General features: G+C 39.0%; 1 protein-coding gene across 3 annotated transcripts in view; it reads right to left on the bottom strand.

Moving 5' to 3' along the window:
• Fam13c (family with sequence similarity 13, member C) overlaps positions 1–20,116 on the bottom strand; it is a 106,281-nt gene that overhangs the window by 71,014 nt on the left and 15,151 nt on the right. The window lies entirely within an intron of this gene.

The following is a 20,116-nucleotide window of genomic DNA, read 5'->3' on the forward strand; positions in this document are numbered from 1 at the left end:
ACTAGATTCTAGAATAATAAAACAACTTTAAAACCCATGTCCAACAGATATGAGATAGCTGCACAATAGTATTCTTAAATCTCTTTTGAGATGTAACTGATCAAAACATTAAATCTTTTTGTCTTCTCACATGCGTTTTTTTTCTTTGTCCATTCTATTCCAAAATTCATGAAACTTTATTTTCTTCACTGTTATCCTAAATTTAAATGCTCTGATAACTAACTTCCCCTGTTAACTAACAATAGCTTGCACTTTGAGAGCATGTGCTTCCCAAAATCTCTAGTTACTGCCTGCTAAATACAGTCGGTATCTCCATGATTTGGGAAAAGCATATGTAGTCAACTCTTAGCACAAACAAGGTACTTCAGATATGTACTAATAGGAATTAAAATTCAAAAAGCTATAAATCTTCCCTGTCCTGTTTTATCTTAGAATTCTTACCCTTAAACCTACATACAATTGTGAAAATGACCTAAGAATCTTGTGAATAATAGGGCAATGTTATAATCAGGGTTTACAATGGAAAAGATTTAATACAGGACAAATAATTTATAGGATTATTTATAATGTTCACCCAAAGAATCAAATGCAGAAGAGTGCAGGAGATCTGTCCATGCAGTAGAGATCCAAGGAATCCATTTGAGGGCCTGGATCCCAGGGCAATGTCATCCACAAGTCCAACTGGAGGCCTAGAGCCTACAACAATGTCTCATGTGAGTCTGTATCAAGGATCTGCACTGGGAAGCCCAAAAGCCACTGGTGAAAGCTAGAAAGTCTGCACAGGCTGAGGGATCTGCACTGGAGCCAGGAAGTGACGCTCACAGTAAAAACCAGAGCTCCCCTGAAAAGAACTGCAGCCATCCTCAGTGATAGCAAGGACCCAAGCTCCTCCAATGATGAGAATAGCTGTGTTCATATTAGAAAAACCAGTGTGACGAACTTCTCCAGGAGAATCAAAAGCACAACATGTTCCCCTCTAGTTCTCTTTTGATGCTGTTGGCAACAATCCTTAGGTGGATCTTTCACACCCAGGACCACACTGATTGAGTTCAGCTGGAAGTTGAACTACAAGCTACAAGCTGATCATTAGTTCATCCACAACAAGTGATTTTAAAGACTTTTATCCCCTACTAAAAACACTATTGGATTATTACATTTATGTCATAATTGGAGTAAAGGTGGCCCTGCAAGAGCTAATTTAATTTCCTTAAAAATGTGTTGAATGGGCAACTGAAATGAATAGATATTTCTAAAATGAAGTACAAGTGGTCAAGAACATAAAAAAGTGTTTACCATCTTTGGCCATTATAGAAATACAAATGAAAACAATGCTGAGATTCCATGTTACTCTAGAAAGAATGGCTATCATCAAGAAATAAAATAATAGCAAATGCTTATGAGACTGGCAGGATGGGAGGAGAACCCTTCTGTTTTGTTGGTGGGAATGTAAACTAGTCCAACCACTATGGAAATCAATGTGGAGATTCCTCAAAAAATCTAAAACTATTAATTCCACTTGACCAGATATACCTCTTCTAGGTATCTTCCCAAAAGAGTTAAAGGCATCATTTTACAATGATGCATGCATGCCTATGCTTATTGCAGCACAATTCATAATAGCTAAATTGTGGAAGCAGGCTATATGGTCATTAAAGAATGAATGGATTAAGAAAATGTGTATACACACACTGGAGTACAGCCACAAAGGAGGATAAATTTGAGTTATCTGTAGGAAAATGGATAGAACCTGTGACCATAATGCTAAGAAAAGTAAGTCATACACAAAAGGTTAAATATCTCTTGGTTTCTCTTATATGAGAAATCTGAAATATAAGTAATTTAAAGAGCAAAAGAAAAGAGGTGCTAGGAAACAGAGAGGCAGACTTTGTGAAGATAGGAAGGGGTGATGGGGAAGGGGGAAGAGGAATGGAAAGTAAAAATGGTTAAGATGTGATATGTATATGTACAAAGTCCTGCTGATAAATGCAATCATTATGTACTACAAACATATATCAATAAAATATTTTTAAAGAATGTCTATTATTTTAAAGGTTTGCTTCTTTAATAAACAAGGAATTTAGAGGAAAATTTCTCCTTGTTTATCTTAGTCAAGAAATAAAAATATATCATAAAAAAGACAGGCATAGGCCTGAAGTCTATATACACCCATAAAGATCTCTTCTGGTCCTATTTTTATGATGTAGCAATATTATTCAGTTTATTTCTCTGTTGTAAGCATTTTAGTAGAACATATATCTTATCCACTTTGCAAATCTAAAAACACTCACTACATGCCTGAACTAAAGAAGGCCCTTTTTACCTACATTTCCTGATCTAAAACTAGGAGATAGGTTTTATTCTCTGAGTTCTCTCTAGTGTTAGCCCCTTTGGGGGGCCCAAAGAAGATTTCTGCAGGTGAGGTCCCAAGGTTAAAGAAGGCATGTGTGGAAGACATTAGCCACAACAGCAGGCAGCATGGAGCAGAGCAGATAGCCACCTGTGTTTTTACTGTATAATTCTCATACAGGTTGCTATCTCATATTTACATTCTTACATAGTGCCATGACCAGCACATGTGTGTTTACCTGTGCTAAGTCATGGTTACATAACTGTATCCCACTGTGAACCTATGGTAGATGATCAGGGTCACACCCTCAGGTGTCCTTAGACACCTTTGGGCTTTGAAGCAGTCTGAGTAGTTCCCCACATCTAGTGTGTGTGTGTGTGTGTGTGTGGTGGGGGGATGAAGACAAAAAAGAGATGACTTTCCTAGGCCAGAAATAATGCCTTTTATACAAGAAATGCCTCCTTGGAGATCTTGCACGGTATGTTTCAACAACCCAAGTTTACCACAGAACTGAGAGTTATCTCGTAAATCACTGTGAACACACTCGTAGTTAACAAGACATAACAGCCAGGGTTGATGGTTTTCCATTGTAAAATCCATAGAATTCATGAGTGTTCTGTGGCATGAGCTTTTTCTCCTTTGTATCATGTAGTTTTGAACACAGGGTCTTTAAAATGAGGGAGATTCATAGAGAAATGAACATCTTTTCTTTAATGAGTTTGCATAGATGGAGAAAAGGGCACGATTTACCAGCTGGTGAAAGGGCAAGATTAACCCCCTTGGGTGTTTAGACAGTGGATTACTCAAAATTTACCTACTTCTTTTCAAGAATTTTCACTTTAGTCCCTCTGTCCCACTGAGGAATTAGGCCTTGTACAAGTCTCCAATCCTCCAGTCACGGCACCTCACTAAGTCTACACGAGGCCCTCAACCAGATAAAGCAGGAAAGAAAACAAAAGACAAACAGCTTCTGGTCACAATCGCATGGCTTCATTCTCTGATAGCACTGGTATCTCCACCTGCCAAGGTGGGGCTCCTATCCTGACCTTTGAACCAGACTGATCCTTCAAAGCTAAGAGACTTGATTGTTGTAACTATCAGGATTCAAGAAGTGGTCATCCCCAAAGCTTTATGGGCTCTCTAAGTTTCTGACTATATTTATTCATCATGCAAATATTCGGTTACTATCAAGTGCTATGTTCTATGCTTCTTTTTGTCCCTTCCCTCAGAGAGCTCACAGTCTGGTAGTGGTGGTTTGGGGTGGTACTGATATGTGGGTGACAGAAACATAGATATGTACTTACAGGACAGCAAAAGCAATGCTGCAGTGGGATAGAAGTGAGTGTATGGTGACTTGGGAAAATTTAGGAAAGGTACCAAACCCAACTCTTGAGAAAAGTGCCATACAGGTGACTGAAATGATGAAGCAACATCAACTGAGAGATCCTGAGAGATGGGGAGAAAGAATCTTCCAAAACGAACATGTAAGTGAGATGAAAATCATTTCAGGCTTGAGTGGCAAAGAGACCAGAAGCAGAGCGGAGGAAGGGAGGTTAGACAACTACCATACCCCAAGCAAGAGATGACTTCACTTGGATTACAGAGATGGTAATTAACATGGACAAAAATCAATTATTTAAGAGATTGAAGAAGGGGTTGGGGATTTAGCTCAGCAGCACAGCGCCTGCCTGGCAAGCACAAGGTCGTGAGTTCGATTCCTGGTACCGGAAAAACAAACAAACAAACAAAAAAGAGATTGAAGAAGTAGAAATAGAAAGAACAGGACTAAACAATGACAGGGTATTACTGAATGAGGAAGGACTGAAAGAGATGCTAAGTCTCCCAGCTGGGAAGATGGGATGAAGTCATTGCTGCTGCCTGAGGTGAACACAGGAGGAAGCAGTGTCCAGGGAGAGTTGTACATAGCATTCAGTAGGTAATGATAAATGAATGAACTGGGGTCTAGATCTTGTACTTGGGAATGAGAGTGACTAAAACCGGGTGGTGCAACATCAGAGTGTGCAGAGAGGGAAGAGAAAACTTGGGAGAATACCAGGACAAGCCTCCAAGGCACGCCAACACTTACGCAACCAATGATTCATTGTCATATGAAAACTAGAGCTGCAGTTGTGCACCTGCAGTTGTGCCAAGTGGTGCACCTGTAATCTCAGCATTTGAGAGGCTGAGGCAGAGGCACTGCAGTCCAAACCCAGTCTGGGCATCGTAGCAACATAGGGATATCCTAGATCTGTTGCAAATGGGATGGGAACCAAGAAATAGAGTGGAGGAGGAAGGAGAGGGGAAGGGGAAGTGAAAAGAACTAAGATGTGTTATATACAAGTACCAACGTCCTATGGTGATTGTAATTATTGTGTATTATAAATATGCACTAATAAACAATTTTAAAATTAGAAAAAAAGCTGGAGATGTAGCTCAGTGTGAAGACTATAGGTTCGAATCTCAGTACCACCCCCACCCCGCAAAAAAAAAAAAAAAAGTAAAATTCCATGGGGGAAATGGAAGGGAAGGTCAAATGTGTGTTGTATTATGAAACTTTGCATATGCAGGGGGTGGTGTGGACATCAGTGTATGTTTATGCTTCATTTGGAACATGCTGATTTTAAGGTACTCAATGGCTGGAACTGTTTAATGAGTATGTGTTACTTTATAGTTTAAAATAAGAATATTTACTTAAAAGATTTCATAAGGCCTGGTGTGGTGGCACATGCTTGTAATTCCAGTGGCTCGTGAGGGCAAGGCAGGAAGATCACAAGTTTGAGGTTAGCCTGGGCAACTTAGTGTCTCCATGAGATCTGTCTCAAAATAAAAAAGGGCTGGGATATAGTTCACTGTGAAGGTTCTGAGTTCAGTCCTTACTATGAGGAAGAGAGAGAGAGAGAGACGGACAAGGACAGGGACAGGGACAGGGAGGGGGATTGGAGACTAAGAAGAGCAAAAAAGACAGATGGGAAGAAAATGCAGAGTAGGGTGTCATAAGTTCAAGAAGGAAGCTTCCTGTCTAACCCTGTTCCATGTTTCAATGGAATTATAAAGGCCTTTTAACTCTATAAGGAAAGCCAGGGTACAGCCATAAAAGAAACATTACATATTAGTAAAAGTGCACTCAGTATGGTGACATGTGTCATAAGATGTTATAAATAATGTTTTTTAAAATAGGTGTCACTGTTTCTGACAATCTGTTTATGATGAATTTTTAAAAAGACATAAAACTTTCAAAAGCAAGGAATCAAAAATCATGGCTAAATGGGACAACCAGAGCAATGAGTCACTAAAATCTAAAAATATGACAACATGAGCAAGCTTAAGCCTTCTTGTGAGAAACTGGTCAGATCCACAGAGCAGAAATACAAAAGAAAGGAAAAAATGTTACCTTCCATCTGTGCACACTCGCTTATCAGACATGCGGCCTCCCAGGCCTATTACAGAAACTAGTGAATTATTTCAACGTTAAGAGACTATTATAAGTTTAAGAATAGGAAATGCTAATTGCTGTGATTTTAATATAGAATAAAAGCATCTATATTTTAAATAATATCCGCTGAGTTTAAGTTCTCTTAAATACCTCTTACTTGTTACAAAGCATTACCTTCCCAAGAAAAAAACATTTTTTTACTCCCATTTTGGCTAACAAAGCAGACAGCATGTTGATTTTGAATCTCTACCATGTTATTTTCTGAAATTATTAACCTATGTCTGTTATTCTTTGCTTTGAAAGATCTTGCAATGTTTCATTTCACAAGCTCCCTTGTTTGTTTTATTTAGTTTAGCAAGAATCAAATTATTCTTCCATTCCCAAAGCAGTCATGAGAAAAATCCAAAATTACCATCACAAAAATTACTTCAGCTGCCAGAGCTCTGCACTCAGGCTGAAAACAAGACGTTGGGACCCACAACTTCATATAATGCACCCCACTCAATGAACAGGTGGCAAAAGGGTGGGGGGTTCTTCTAGTTAGGAATAAACTCTGTTGATCCCTGCGACTGTAACTCAGGGATCAACAACCTCCAAAAATAAGAAAAAAGTTCTAAGCTCTTTCAGAGTCCATCAGATTTGTCCCCATTTCTTACCATCTATCACAGTGACGGTGAACATTTTAGAGACGAGTGTCTAAACTGCAGCCCCAAACCCACTTATTTATCTCGAGTTGCCAACACTGCAAATAAATCTGAATACTGAGGCTTTAGTTTAGAAAACGCAACTCAAACATCAACATCTTTTGTTTTAAAAGAAAAACCACACAGTGGTAATTTCACCACCACTAGTGTATAATAATAATAATGGATATCAGATCAATAAACCAAGAGCACCGCAAGATACCAAACACATTCTGAGGAAATCCCTCTGCACATGGACCACCCTTCAGTTCCCACTCTCTGCTCTCAGTGCAGCTTCCAGGGGTCTACTCTGCTCCCACTGCAGGCCCGTCCCACAGATCCTGGGTGGTGGATCGCAAATCCCGTCTTCTCCAGTCACTGGACACCACCTCAGCACTCCTGTGTCTCTGTTTTTGGACTCTCCTTTTGTTCTCTTCAGTGGTTAACTCTTACAGCCTTGTTTTGTAGCACAAATGGAGTCTGTGTCCTTGCAGCACACCCCCCATACTGAAAGGTGAATCCCCTGGAGAAAATGTCTGCCCTGCATTTATTTTACTCTCTGAAAGTGTTTCAGTACCTTATAAAGTATTTGTTAATTCATTCAGTTATAACAGGTCCACTGCACACCAGTGCCAAGAACTGTCATTTGTGTATTTAGGAAACACACACACACACACACACACACACACACACGTTCAACGCATACAATGTCCAAAAATTCAAGCTAATCTAATGAAAATGCCAGTTGAGTTATTTCTGGAAAGTAGAAATTACAAAATATCTTTACTGAAATGCCAGCTTCTCCCTGCTTGCCCGCTCATTTCTGTAACCGGAATGAGGTGATGAAAGTTTGGCCTAAGAAAGGACCTTGAGCAGCTGTTTTACTGAATAAATAAGAAACTGCCACACTCTCCCAGCAGCTTGCACTGGCGGTATGTAAACTTTTCAAACCGCTTTCCCATCCATTAGCATAACTTATCGAGCATGTTTTTAAATGAGGGCCTTTAGGTACTTGCAAAGTGTCAGTTGTAAGTGCTTCCTTTGTCTACATTACTTTATGCTTAACAGTTTTTCATAGTTGATAGCTGTATAAAATTCAAACAAGACTTTTTTTACAATCAAATTTAAATATGACAGTTTCAGATTTTCTTATGTAACACTGAACTTCAAGTGCCGAACAAAACAGCATTAGGCAAGAATGCTTCTCAGCTTTCAGCACTAGGCTGTAAACAATTTCCTGCATCAAGGGACATGCTTGCCTTCCTTTCCCTTGAGTCAGTCATTGAGGATTTTAAAGTAAACCTAACTGTTCTCACATAATGCAGAACAATTAACATAAAGGAGAACCATAGCATCTCAGAATCTCTTTAAAGATGTTGGAAGTATCAGAACTCTCATAGCTTTACAACACAATGAATGTTCTGCTTGTTTCTTGCTCAGAAACCAAAACAGTTTAGATATATCTTAATTTCATAGAAGTATATTTTAAAATATTTTATACATACTAGATAAAAATAAACTAAGGTAGAAATACATATGTACCATATTTTCTCAAACTAAAAATAAATTAACAACAGTAAGAAAGTAAATCTTGACAAGAAAATTATTCTAAGGTATATAAAGAAAATAGACATTGAAAATAGTGGTATCTTATGAATCTCAGACCTTCATCTGCAATTATAATTTCACATCCATTTTAAAAGTAATTCAGAGATGCCTAGTTTTTAATGTTAATGGTAGTACCCCATCCATTAATACCTTCAATTTACCCAAGGTGCTAGACTAAGTGGGGGCAGACTGGTCTGCAAAAGTGCAAGGTACTAACTCCCTCTACAATGTTAGTACAAAACAGGACAGACTCCACAGGGGCTAGCTGTCATCTTAGCAAAGACTAAACACCTCCTATGTCTAATTTTCCCATCAAAAGTCAGCAGCAATATCTCTAAGTCTGTTATCAGACTGCTATTGTTTGTTAAGTGTCCCCCAAAGTATATATATATAAAGGCTTGGTCCCCAGAGTGGCAGTTCCAGGGAGGGGATGGACATTTAAGATGCAGAGCTTTGTGGAAGGTTCTCAAATCATGAAGCATATGTTCTCCAAAGGGATTATGGAACCCCTCCTGTTTGCTTTTTCTGCTCTGGTTCATGATGTGACTGTTTGCTCCTACCTGCACTGCCACCAAAATGTGCCACTGTCATGTGACCATCAAGGGGCACCCAATCTTGGACTTTGAAATTCAAAAACTATGAACTAAAAAAAAGAAAACAAAACAAAACAAAAAAAATACTATGAGCTAAATAAATCTCCCTTTACTTAGAAAAAGTACTTGTATCAGGTATTTTGCTGTAGTGATGGAACACTGACTATTATAAACTCTTTAGCCACAACTAGAGTATGAAGAGATTTGCCTTAACAGGGTACTTCTTCTCATACAAAGGGGTCAGATGACACATTCAGTTTGAACTGCATATTCCCAGTAAAGTTAACCTATGCAAAACTTTAAGTGGACCTGGGGAAAACCTAAGAAGACATACTTGCTCCAAACACTAATTGTACCACCACCCATTCTGAGGAGACTTGTATTTGAAAACCTCCTGGAGTGAAGCAAAGAACTTACCACCCAGAGCACTGCTATTCAATAGCACCTGATATCCAGCATCTCTTACTCAAAGTTAACATATCTGTGTTTCAAACTAATTTCCATAAAGATTGAAGTACCAAAAGGGAGTACCAAAAGATTGAAGTACAGAAGGGAGAAGGGATTCCAATCAGTAAATGGTAATGAGAATAACTGAACAAAGTCCATCAGAAGAGACTCAAAATCAATTCACATCACTTTCCTGTGTAAAAACACCTATCAGTATTCCATTGCCTGCAGTGGGTGCCATGCTAGGGGGTGCAAGCCCACAAGACACATGCTGGACAGAAAACTCCATGTGGGCTCCTCTCACGGCACCCATCCTCCATGATATCACACAGAGGTACTCAATAAATATTTGTTAAATGAATTATTAACATGACATAATTTTATGGGACATCAAATTTGGTTTAGAGAAAAAATGTTTTCCATTAAAACACATATTAATAAACTGTAGCATTCTCATAATTTTTAAAAATGACACAGTGCTTGCTTCAACAGCACACATACTAAAAATATTAAAATGACACACATATACCAATAAGGATTTTTAGCCTCAAATGATAAAAATAAACTAAAAAAAGTAAGCAAAGAGTAAATTTACTGAGAAACTTACAAATAACTCAAAGGGCTGGACAACCCACCAATGGGGGCTGCTAGGCCAGGAGCACATCAAAATGGTACCCTGAACTAATCAACCCTGGACACATGTGCTGCCCCTGAGCATGATATTTTCAGACCCACTGACCCTAAGACTGGCAGGTTATTATTTATTTTTTGAAAACACTGTAAGGAGAATCCTGATTTCAGCAATACATTAAAGTATTAGAAAAAATAGATTTTAGGATTAATGAAAAGTGGATAGTTCTACAGTATGCAATGCTCACACTACACGCTTAACATCAGGCACCACTAACACAACCACCACACACAGCCAAATCTTGCTTCTTGAAGCACCCACCGCCATTCCCAGAGTTCCTTTGTTTGGATCATATGCTCTCAAGCCAAGATAGGGGACATCTGACTATTTTACCCACATTTTACCTGAGAGCATAAAAAAAGCAAATGTTGATCTGATTTTTTCAGTTTCTACAGTGAAGAACAAAAAAAGATCCTGCTTTTTCCCTTCTATGAGAAATTCTTGAAGTACAAGAACAGAATTCAGCTGCTTGGAAGTGAAAATAGAATGACAAATATCCTCCACAGATCTCAAAGGAACTCCCTCTTTTGGTAAAAGTTTTGTCTTCTCTGCTGTTAGATTAAAAAAAAAAATGTTTGAGAAGAACCAGAATGAGAAATCTTGGAGTCAAATCCAAGACTCTTACAATCCAGCCACTACAGACTGTTCCACATCTCACTTCTTGGGCCGTACCCTTGGCCCATCTCACAGCCTGAGCATGACAAAGTAGGTGGTGGCTCTTGGACTGCCACTGTCCATCTCTAATGCATTCACCCATAGTGTGTTCCCTCCCCTGGAAAACTTCCCTCCCTGCAATTTTCTGTACTTAGATAACTTATTGCACAATACAGATCAACAATCACCTTCTGTGTAAACTCTTTTATATGGCCCCTCCTTTGTGATCTATTAGCATTTTATACAGATTTCTATTACTGAAGGAAGAGATTCCAACTCAATATTTAAATGAAAAGTGGAATTTATTGCTTTGCTAAACTAAGGAAGGGCTGCATTTTAAGAGCCAGTCATCCTGAGCAAAGCAGAGAGAGCTGATCTGTGCAGGGTTTGGAGACCCTTAGAGGTCAGGGGACTGGCAGATTTCAGAACCTGGAAGAACATTTAGGTATTTGGTGATGTTAGCTGCAGAAGCGAAGCTGGATGAGAATGTTATGGACTGGCTGGCTTGTAGAGGTATGTGTACTAGAGTGAAGCTGTTGCTAATTGTCTGCTTTATTACTGTATGTTGGCAGGTTCGCTACGTTACAGGAGCAGGATGATCACTGAAATGAGCCATTACAGATAAATCTAAAGCTCTGAAACAGGTTCTGATGGTCACTGGTCACCTTGGACACAGAAAAATTAGTCTTTTCCTAAGAGAAAATGAAATTTTTATTTTCATTCCCACTATAGTTATAATATTTTAGGCTATAATAACCACACCAAATTTTTATATTCTAATATATATTGAGCTCTTACTATTCATCAGACATTACAGTAAGTACTTTTAAAGGATTATCTCATTTAGTCATTCAAACAAACGTATAGGTGGGTACTATCGTCCCTCATTTTACAGATGGGTCACCTACAATGATAGCTAACACACAAGCAGTGAAACTCATTTCTCCTTGTGTCCACAACTACAGCTGTTCAGAGTAGAAGAACCTCAAGCGTCTGCTGTTACAAGAATACAGAGAGGGTTCTGATCACAGGTCAGTAAGTTCAGCATCTTACCACACAATATTGCCCAGGTTAATAATAAAACCAACTCCCAAAACAATACGCCAACTACATCTGTGATTAAGAAAACTAGGTCTTAACATTATAGATGTGATCTGGTTGCCAATTACTATATAGCCAATTCTCCATCTTCAAGGCCAGTGCTAAATTTAAATGACTACTCCACAACTTGCCTTGGCCTCTCCCCAGGGAAGCAAGCTTCCAGGAGCCTCAAACAAACAAACACCAGCTGCATGGAACAGGCAGTGAGCTGTTTTGCTACTTTCTGCCCCTGCGCTTCTGCACAAAAGGACAGTCTCAATCACTACCTCACAGAAGGTATTCCCATGGCATCCCCCAGAACTGTCATATGAAATGCACCGCTCACAGCCAAACACAGCATTCACCCAAACAGGCTCTTCAGCATCACTAAAATACCTCTATTCCCCTCCCATCTCTCTCCAACCAAAGCAATGAAGTCCAACTGCATGCACTGCTGTATTAAAAATTATATTCTTACCACTTTCTAGATGTGAAAGGAAATAGACAGATGTTTCAATTTCTCTTCTGATCCCAGCCAGACTTTATTCTCCAAGGCCCCTGGCACATTCAAACTCTGGGCTAAGCTATTTTCTGTGTGTATTGAGGGCCCCACGTATGTTTAAACACCCTCCAAATCTATAAAAAGCATAAATCAATTTTTAATGCAATCATAAAAATGAAAAGACAATATCTATTAATACCAGTAGGTAATTCATGCAATTTGTGTGCTCTTGAGAAAATGACTTAACTCTCTTGGTTTTTTCAGCTGCAAAAAGGGACTAGGAATCCCAGCACGTCACACGGTGTTTTTGAGAATTAAAAGTACTATTGCATAGTGATATTTTCATAGTTGTTATAGCTTTCCAGGTATGACCTATAATACTGCAGCCAGGATTATAAAAATGCAAAGAATTCCTAGGAGAGATATTTTGCTTCAAAGATGAAAGTTTTCAACTTATCCATTAGCCAGGCTGGAAATACAAATAGAACCTACATGGTGCTAAACAACAGCTATAACAATGAATGCTGTATCTACACACCCACAAACGTCCCGTTCCCAAACTGGTTTGTGTAATGAACTACTTGAGCCCCTACCTAGCTGCCCTCACCGCCCCAAGAAGAGGCCACCTGACCCTTCATGTAAGCTCGGGCTCAACTCAACAGTCTGGAGCACTGTGTCTCCTTTCAAAGGAATAATTCAGTGAGATCTCGGTCTTGCTGTAACTGCTACTCTAAACTTTTACCCCGAGCCTGCTTTATTTCTGGCCCAAGTGCCAATTGAGTAACGCCTTATAGTAACTAGATGCCAGTGGTAGCTTCTTAATCCCACCATGCTCCTGCCCTGCTCATCCAGGTGGAGCCCAAATCAGCCATGGTCAGAACCCCACTTACTTTTCAGCTCCCTCAGAGCAGGGAGGAATCAGCTACTGTCTCACTTGAAGGAGCCTCTTATATTAACTGCCTAAGGGTATCGTAACAATTACCACAACTTGTTATTTTAAAAACAACAGATATTTATTATCTTAATCCCAGTGATGGAGATCAGAAATCCGGAAGTCAAGGTGTCAGCTGGGTTACATTCTCTGCATAGGCTCTAGCAAAGTATCTTTCCTTGCTTTTCATCTCCGGGTGGCTCCTGCCACTCCTTGGCTGGTGGCAGTAATTCTCAAACCTTTGCCTCCATCACTTTGTTCCTGATACTAGGGATTGAATCTAGAGCCTTCACATTGAACTATATCCCCAGCCCTTTTAAAACTGCTTTTTGAGACGGGGTCTCACTAAGTTGCCCAGGTTGGGCTTCAACTTGCCATTCTCCTGCCTCAGCCTCAATCTTTACTTCTTACCCGTGTGTCTTCCTGTGTCCACTTCTCTTCTGGTTATTGGCTTCAAAGTTCACCCTAAATCTAGGATCTTTCTCATCTGAATTCTTATATTAGCTATATCTACAAAACCCCTATTTCCAAGTGTGATCAAAATCTGAAGTTCCAAGTAGACATGAATTTTGGAGGACTGCTATTCAACCTAGTGTCCTCAGTTTACAAGAGAGGACATGAAAACACTTCAGATACATGCAATGCAGTATCACTGATAAAATACCATGCTATCAAAGCTGATTTGTTAATCAAGTATAATTGATAGGAGGTTTTACTCAGAAAGAAATTATTGATAAAAACTGACAGTTTGAACAAAATAGTGGGTCTGAGGTGGGGTAGTATTTGAAATAAAATGTAGAACTTAATATTGCTGGGAAAAAAGGTGACCAACCATCAATTTGAAAATAAGAAGAGAAAGGATTGCGTGTGTGTTGCTCTTTAGTTCTGTTTACAACAGAAAAATCTTCTAACCAACAAAATGTTAGAAGTATCAGAGGCAAAATACAGTTATCAACTAGTTCATAAGTAAGAGGACGTCAAAATAAACCAACTTCAAAAGTACCTTCATCACAAACAAAATGTATTCGTATCAGATGATCTGAATAGGATACCATGATCAGATACCCTAGTAAATTCTAGGTGTGCAATTTCTAAAATTGCAACCAAATAATTAAAATGTCAATGACAAGATAAGAAAATCATACATAAGAATTTTTGGAGCTACTGTGTTTTTTAATTTAAAAATTCTTTTTAAAAATAAAGTCTGAAAATTTTCATTTTTTTAATTAAAATTTTCTTTCCACTGCCCAGAGATCAGAATTTCTGTCTTTTCCTATACAATTTCCAGCTTCCACTCATACTGAGGTGTACCTGGGTTCTGCCCCAATTGCTTTACTGAGCTGGATACTTCTTAGGGACTCTGCCTAAGCCTCTCACTTGCAGACAGTGAAGCGACACCGGATAAAGCAAGTGTGCCAGCAATTCTACCCAGCACATGGTTCAGTGATGGTTCAAACTTCAAACCAAGACACTTCATCAACCCAGGAACCAACCTCTGTTTTTTTAGCATAAGATAGAAGTGAGACAGACATTTAATTCAGTCCATTTCCAGCGTGATGGAACATCACATCAGGTAGAAAGCATCATAACTATCAAAGTGTTTATATGTAAGCAGGTAAAAAAAACATTAAACGGTGTCTTAATCCTTAGTAGTTGCCTGTTTTATAAATATTCAACTATTTCAAGCTGTTGATCAATCCTCTTGTTTTTCAGGGAGAGAAATATCCAGGTCTTCTGAAGCTAGGCTGTCTGTATTTCTAACTCAAATGTCAGTTTCAATAGAGCCAAGAAGACAGTAGACAACAGGAGGGGAGAAATGGACAGAAGGAACAAGATGAAAGGAATAATGCCCTCCTGTGGAACCACGAGCACAGCATTCAGTGATTTTTTTTCCCTGGTGGTTTTAAAATCTGGTAGATCATAACTTTAGCAAAGTCAGTGTTTTCTGAATTAAAATACATTAAAAGGCAACTACAATCCCTACCACACTGCCAAACTGCCCTAGCTCTAATCCTTGATTATTTCCCTTTGGGTATTTCATGTTTGTGCCAGCGAAAAATCCTAAAAATTTAACAAGGAAATGACCTTTCCCATTGGAAATGTCTCTGGCACACAATATTACCAAGCCAAGCCATCATAACACTACAGTTCAGCATGTGAAAGAAAAAAGGAGGCAGCACTGAACATCTCAGCTTCCACATGAACCCACCTAATTGTCACTACATCTTATTAAGCAATAGAGTTGGGGAAGGTGCAGCTAAAAAAAGATCCATAATGAGATCAAGCCTGGCTTTGTTGGGTCAGAAGGTAAAGTTCCATCGTGATCAAAGACTAGCAGTAGTTACCTGTGCCTGCAGGCATCTACATAATAACATAATGCTCAAAATCAGCTAATCACCATGCATGCATGGTGCAACACTGGCCTCCGTGCAAAGTAACAGTTTCAAAGCCACAGTGCTCTGGTTGGCTGTTTATATTCAACAGAATTAATGCTCCAAACATAGCACTATTGTTCCCTCCACTTGAGGCAGAAGCTGTATCACTTTTGATCGTCTTAACACAGAAGCTGGCTCATAAAAACCTTTCTTACTGACTTGATGGTGAGCTTATGACAAGCAGGTTCTATGAGACTGGTGGTCTAAGAACTTTGAGGGCAGATTTTCAAAATTCTTGAGTGCTTCCGTCCAGTTTGCAAGGCTTTATCATCCCAAGAAAGTGAATGGTTTTTTCTAGTATGTTTCATGCTGTTTGAACACTAAAGATAAAATTAATACTGCCATAAGCCTCCTCAATTTAGGATGCTGCCTTCCCTTCCTAGGCCATCTTTAACCTTGCTGAAGTGGGGAACAATGAAAACACCTTGTCAGGCTACTGGGGTACATACAGTTGGTTACTTCTGTCTTGGAGAGAAGGTGTTTTTGGTGAAAAGCTCATGCTACTCATGCCTGATAGGGTCGACAGAGCTATAAAATAAATAAATATGGGATGTCGAGTTAAACTTTAATTTCAGATCAACAATGCCTTTGTTTAGTAAGTAATTTATTTTAGTGTACTCCTTGCAATATTTATACTGTACTCAATCTAAAAATAGTATTCATTGTTTATCTGAAATTAAAATTGAACTAGGCATCTCATACCTGGCAACTACATCTCTTGCAAAATATGGATTCCAAAATTGCAGTCTTGAAGTAGATACGTTGTATCAAGCCCAAAGAGATATTTAACTGTGTTTGATAAAGTTTAGAGTGGAGAGTTTTAGTTATCCAAAATGGCAGTTCACAACGTTTCTGCCATCCAGACTTTACAAACAGCTTCACTTCCAAGCTCCAAAACAGGCTGTGGAAGTCTTTGCAAAGCTGTTTTCTTTGCCTGCAGAACACTCTGCTCTTGGATAAATATCGCCAAGTACAGGAGGATGCTAATTTGCATATGCATGTGTATGCAGAAACCCCGCTCCTACATCTGATGATATCCAAATTGTCAAATCTACTTTCTATACAAGTATTCTGGGAAAAAGTTTTAAAATGCCTCTAAATCACAGCACCACAGGTTTACTTGGCATAACCCAGCATTACTATAATATTCTGGCAGGAGTAAGGCCGCAATTGTTCCTAAATAAAACAGCAACATTAATGAGCTCATGTTTCACTTGGCAACCCAGAAGAAATCGATGCTAGACCTTCTTTGTTCCCATTATTATGGGTAAGCAGGTGTTTAACTGAAGGGATGCTTGTACCAAACTTGAGCCCCTGCTCAAAACAATAATATAATATGTGTACACTTCGGTGACACTTAACCCAATTAATGTTCTTTGTTCTCTTCTAGTCCATCATATTAATAACAACCATACTTCATTATTTTCGTGACCAGAAGAAAACAAGACCAACTACCTTCATCTCGCGTGGGGCTCTGTGCTATTATGAGTAAAGAATATGGAGGTCACAAGTTGGCCAGTAGTTCCCTCTCCCCTTCAGGACACACTGTGGGATTTTACTTCTTGGCCCAGTGTATTATGGGATTGGACTTATAGAGCAAGCACAAGACCAGTTCTGACCAGTTAGTAGAGAATAGAAATACTGTGTAATGCTTCAGGTCTGGGGCTTCTAACCATTGATACAGGACCATCCAGATCTCCTTTCTCTCTTACTCAGAAACTGTAGGTGTTTAAGACTAAAAATGCTTTGTTAACCATGTGTCTTAATTGGCTGTAGAAACCAGATACCTCCTAGTGACCAGTGATGGCTATGAAACATGTATAAAAAAATGTACTTTTGTTGGTTTAAATCACTGAGGCTGTGGGCTATTTGTTATTGCAGCACAGAGCAGCCTAGTACAATTCAGGAGATATGTAATTAATGAGGTTTTAGTGTATATCTGGCCAAATAAGAATACAACATTCTATAAACTATTTTCACCTCCTAAAATTTGCTGAAAGTTTAAGTGTATATCATTACCCTTTCTAGTCCTTAATAACTTCTTAAAATAATAAATTATCACCTGCACCTTATAAAAATGAAAAATGACATGTAAAGAGCTGATTAGTAGATTCTTAAAGGCATACAGAAATTAAGTGGATGAGAAGAAATTTGAACCCATGTCCATCTGTACCGAGAGATCATGCATTTTACCGTATCACCATACTGTTACTTAACTGTGTATCTCTGGGCTGTGTTAAAGGAAATTTCTCCAAAGGAGAGGCCACAGTCTGGGAACCTAATGGAACTGAGACAAAAGTATCCCACAGAAATTCCTCATCTTCCAAGTACTGGTACATCGGAACTACAGGATGACTTTACATGGGTATGTAATATTAGAAATGTATTTGGAACTATCTAAGAAAAGTACAAAATGTTTAAGTAAGAATTTATTCATGTATGCAAAAGAAGAAGCAAAGAAATAGGGAAATAGATAATTTTTAAGTTAGCCTATAAAGGCACAATATGCATCTCTGGCTAATATTCTAGGCAGGGTAAGTAGAGATCAGTCCCTCAGTCCTTCTCATTCACCATTGCTACACTCAACCAATACCATCAATACGGTCCTGTATGTGTGTGTCTGTGTGATGCTGGGGATCAAATCCAGAACCTCTTACATGCTACTACTACCAATCTATAGCCCTAGTGCCCCTGTTCACTGTTGAAAGGAGAATTCTTCTGTAACTTTCCTCATAGGTGGAGTATCACTTAGATGAAGTAGCCCAAACACTGTAATGCCACATTTTCAAGTTTCCCATTGATTATAAAAATCTCCAATTTGTAATGTTTTAATGCAAATTCCACCTAAGCATCCATTTTTTTACACTGCTCAGATTTAACACCCAAGCAAAAAAAGTGCATCATTTCATTTTAAGATTCTTTCAGGTCAACATGGAAGCTGAATGTATTTGTATATTTCAAAAAAGTGATAGTTATATTACATATATCCTAGGTTCCTTTTTGAAATACCTTTCTTCATCAGTTCAATCATTTAAGAATGAGTGGGTTGTTAAATCAGTGCTGAGTATCAGAATCTGACAGACCATGAGAAACTAGTAAAGTCCAAGAGTAACTCTGTTAGCCTCATTCTCACAGACCCTGCATTTCTCAGAACATAGTTTTTCCCTGAATCTCCACCCTCCTGAGAGGGTAAAGGGAAACTCATAAAAAAATCCAGAGAACCACCTGTCTTTGTGACCAGTAAGACTGCTCAGAAAATACATATCTAAAGAGAAATGGAAAGAAATCATCTATGCTGGAGCTGAGAAGTCATGCAGGAAAAGTAATATGACACTAATCACTAACGTTCAAAACAATTATCTAATATCAGTTGTTAGAATCATGGTGAATTCATACTCTTGACATACCGCAAAAAGTAAAAAAAAATACACACATGAAGTAGATCTATAATTGGAAGCAGAACCAAGTTTCTTGGGCGTGGGGTGGACTATAGTTAACTATTGTCTTTCTTTTAATTTAAAGTCTACTGCAAGAAGAAATATATTCTTCTTAAAAAGAAATGTGACAAATACATCATAGGTAATTTTGCCTGAAAGTACTTAGAGGGCTTTATTTCTGCAGAAAGATAAAAATGAAAATTTCACAATCAGACCTGGCTCTCCCTCCAGCCTCTTTACATATCTACTGGATCCAAGTGGAAGAAACTTGATGCTGACGTACACCAGACCAAACTGTAGAGCTCCCAAGGAGGCGGAGTAGCAGAATGATCGCAGTGCACAGCTCACTGCAGAAAAGCTCCCTCTATAGCCTTTTGCTTTTTGTATTCTGCTAAAATAGCCACCAGCAGGGAAACAGAAGGATGGCAGGTAGCAAGGAGACTCTGTCTACCAACGCTAAAGGTCGACAACCTCTGGATAGCTGTAAGGTTCCACATAGGAAAGTGTGAGTCAAGCCTAACCTTCTCCAACTCAGGTTGTCGAAGATTAACATTATGACCTGCATGGCAACCAGTACAAGCTCATTTATAATTTTTCACAAAATGAAGGAGAAAATTAAAATTTTAAATAAAAGCCTACCCAGAATATCCGCCAAGACCAAGTGGACATGTCCGACTCCTTCCTTTATGTAAACCCCTGTCTTTACTGTCTTTGTATAACTGACGGCCTTGCAATGTAACTTGAAATTTAACAGGACATATTTCTTCCTGTGTATAACCCATGCTTTGTATAACTGATGGCCTGGTGATGTGACCTGAAACATTTATAGTTTTTTTTTGTCTTTTTGAGACAGAGTCTCGCTATGCTGGCCTTGAGCTCACATTGTAGCCCAGGCTGGTCTCGAACCTGCAACGAGCCTCCTGCCTCAGCCTCTCTAGTGCTGGGATTACAGGCATGCGCCACCATGCCTGGCATGACCTGAAACATTTAAACTCCCTTATCAACCCAAGATGTCACCCAATCCTCCAATCATATGTGCCAAATCTGCCTATGTACCTCCCCACTCACTTTTGCTTCATTTATTTATTTACTTATTTTTGGTACTGGGAATTGAACTCAGGACCTTGTGCTTGCCAGGCAGGTGCTTGTGCCACTGGGATACATCCCTGGCCCTCACTTTCCCTTTAAAAGCCCTGAAACACTGCTGGACAGGGCTTTGACTCTTTTGGAGAACTCCTAGTCAAAAGCCCACTGGTGTAATAAAATGCCTCCTAA

The sequence above is a fragment of the Chinchilla lanigera genome, unplaced genomic scaffold, assembly GCF_000276665.1.
Source record: "Chinchilla lanigera isolate Chin_1 unplaced genomic scaffold, ChiLan1.0 scaffold00024, whole genome shotgun sequence".
Lineage (NCBI taxonomy): Eukaryota > Metazoa > Chordata > Mammalia > Rodentia > Chinchillidae > Chinchilla > Chinchilla lanigera.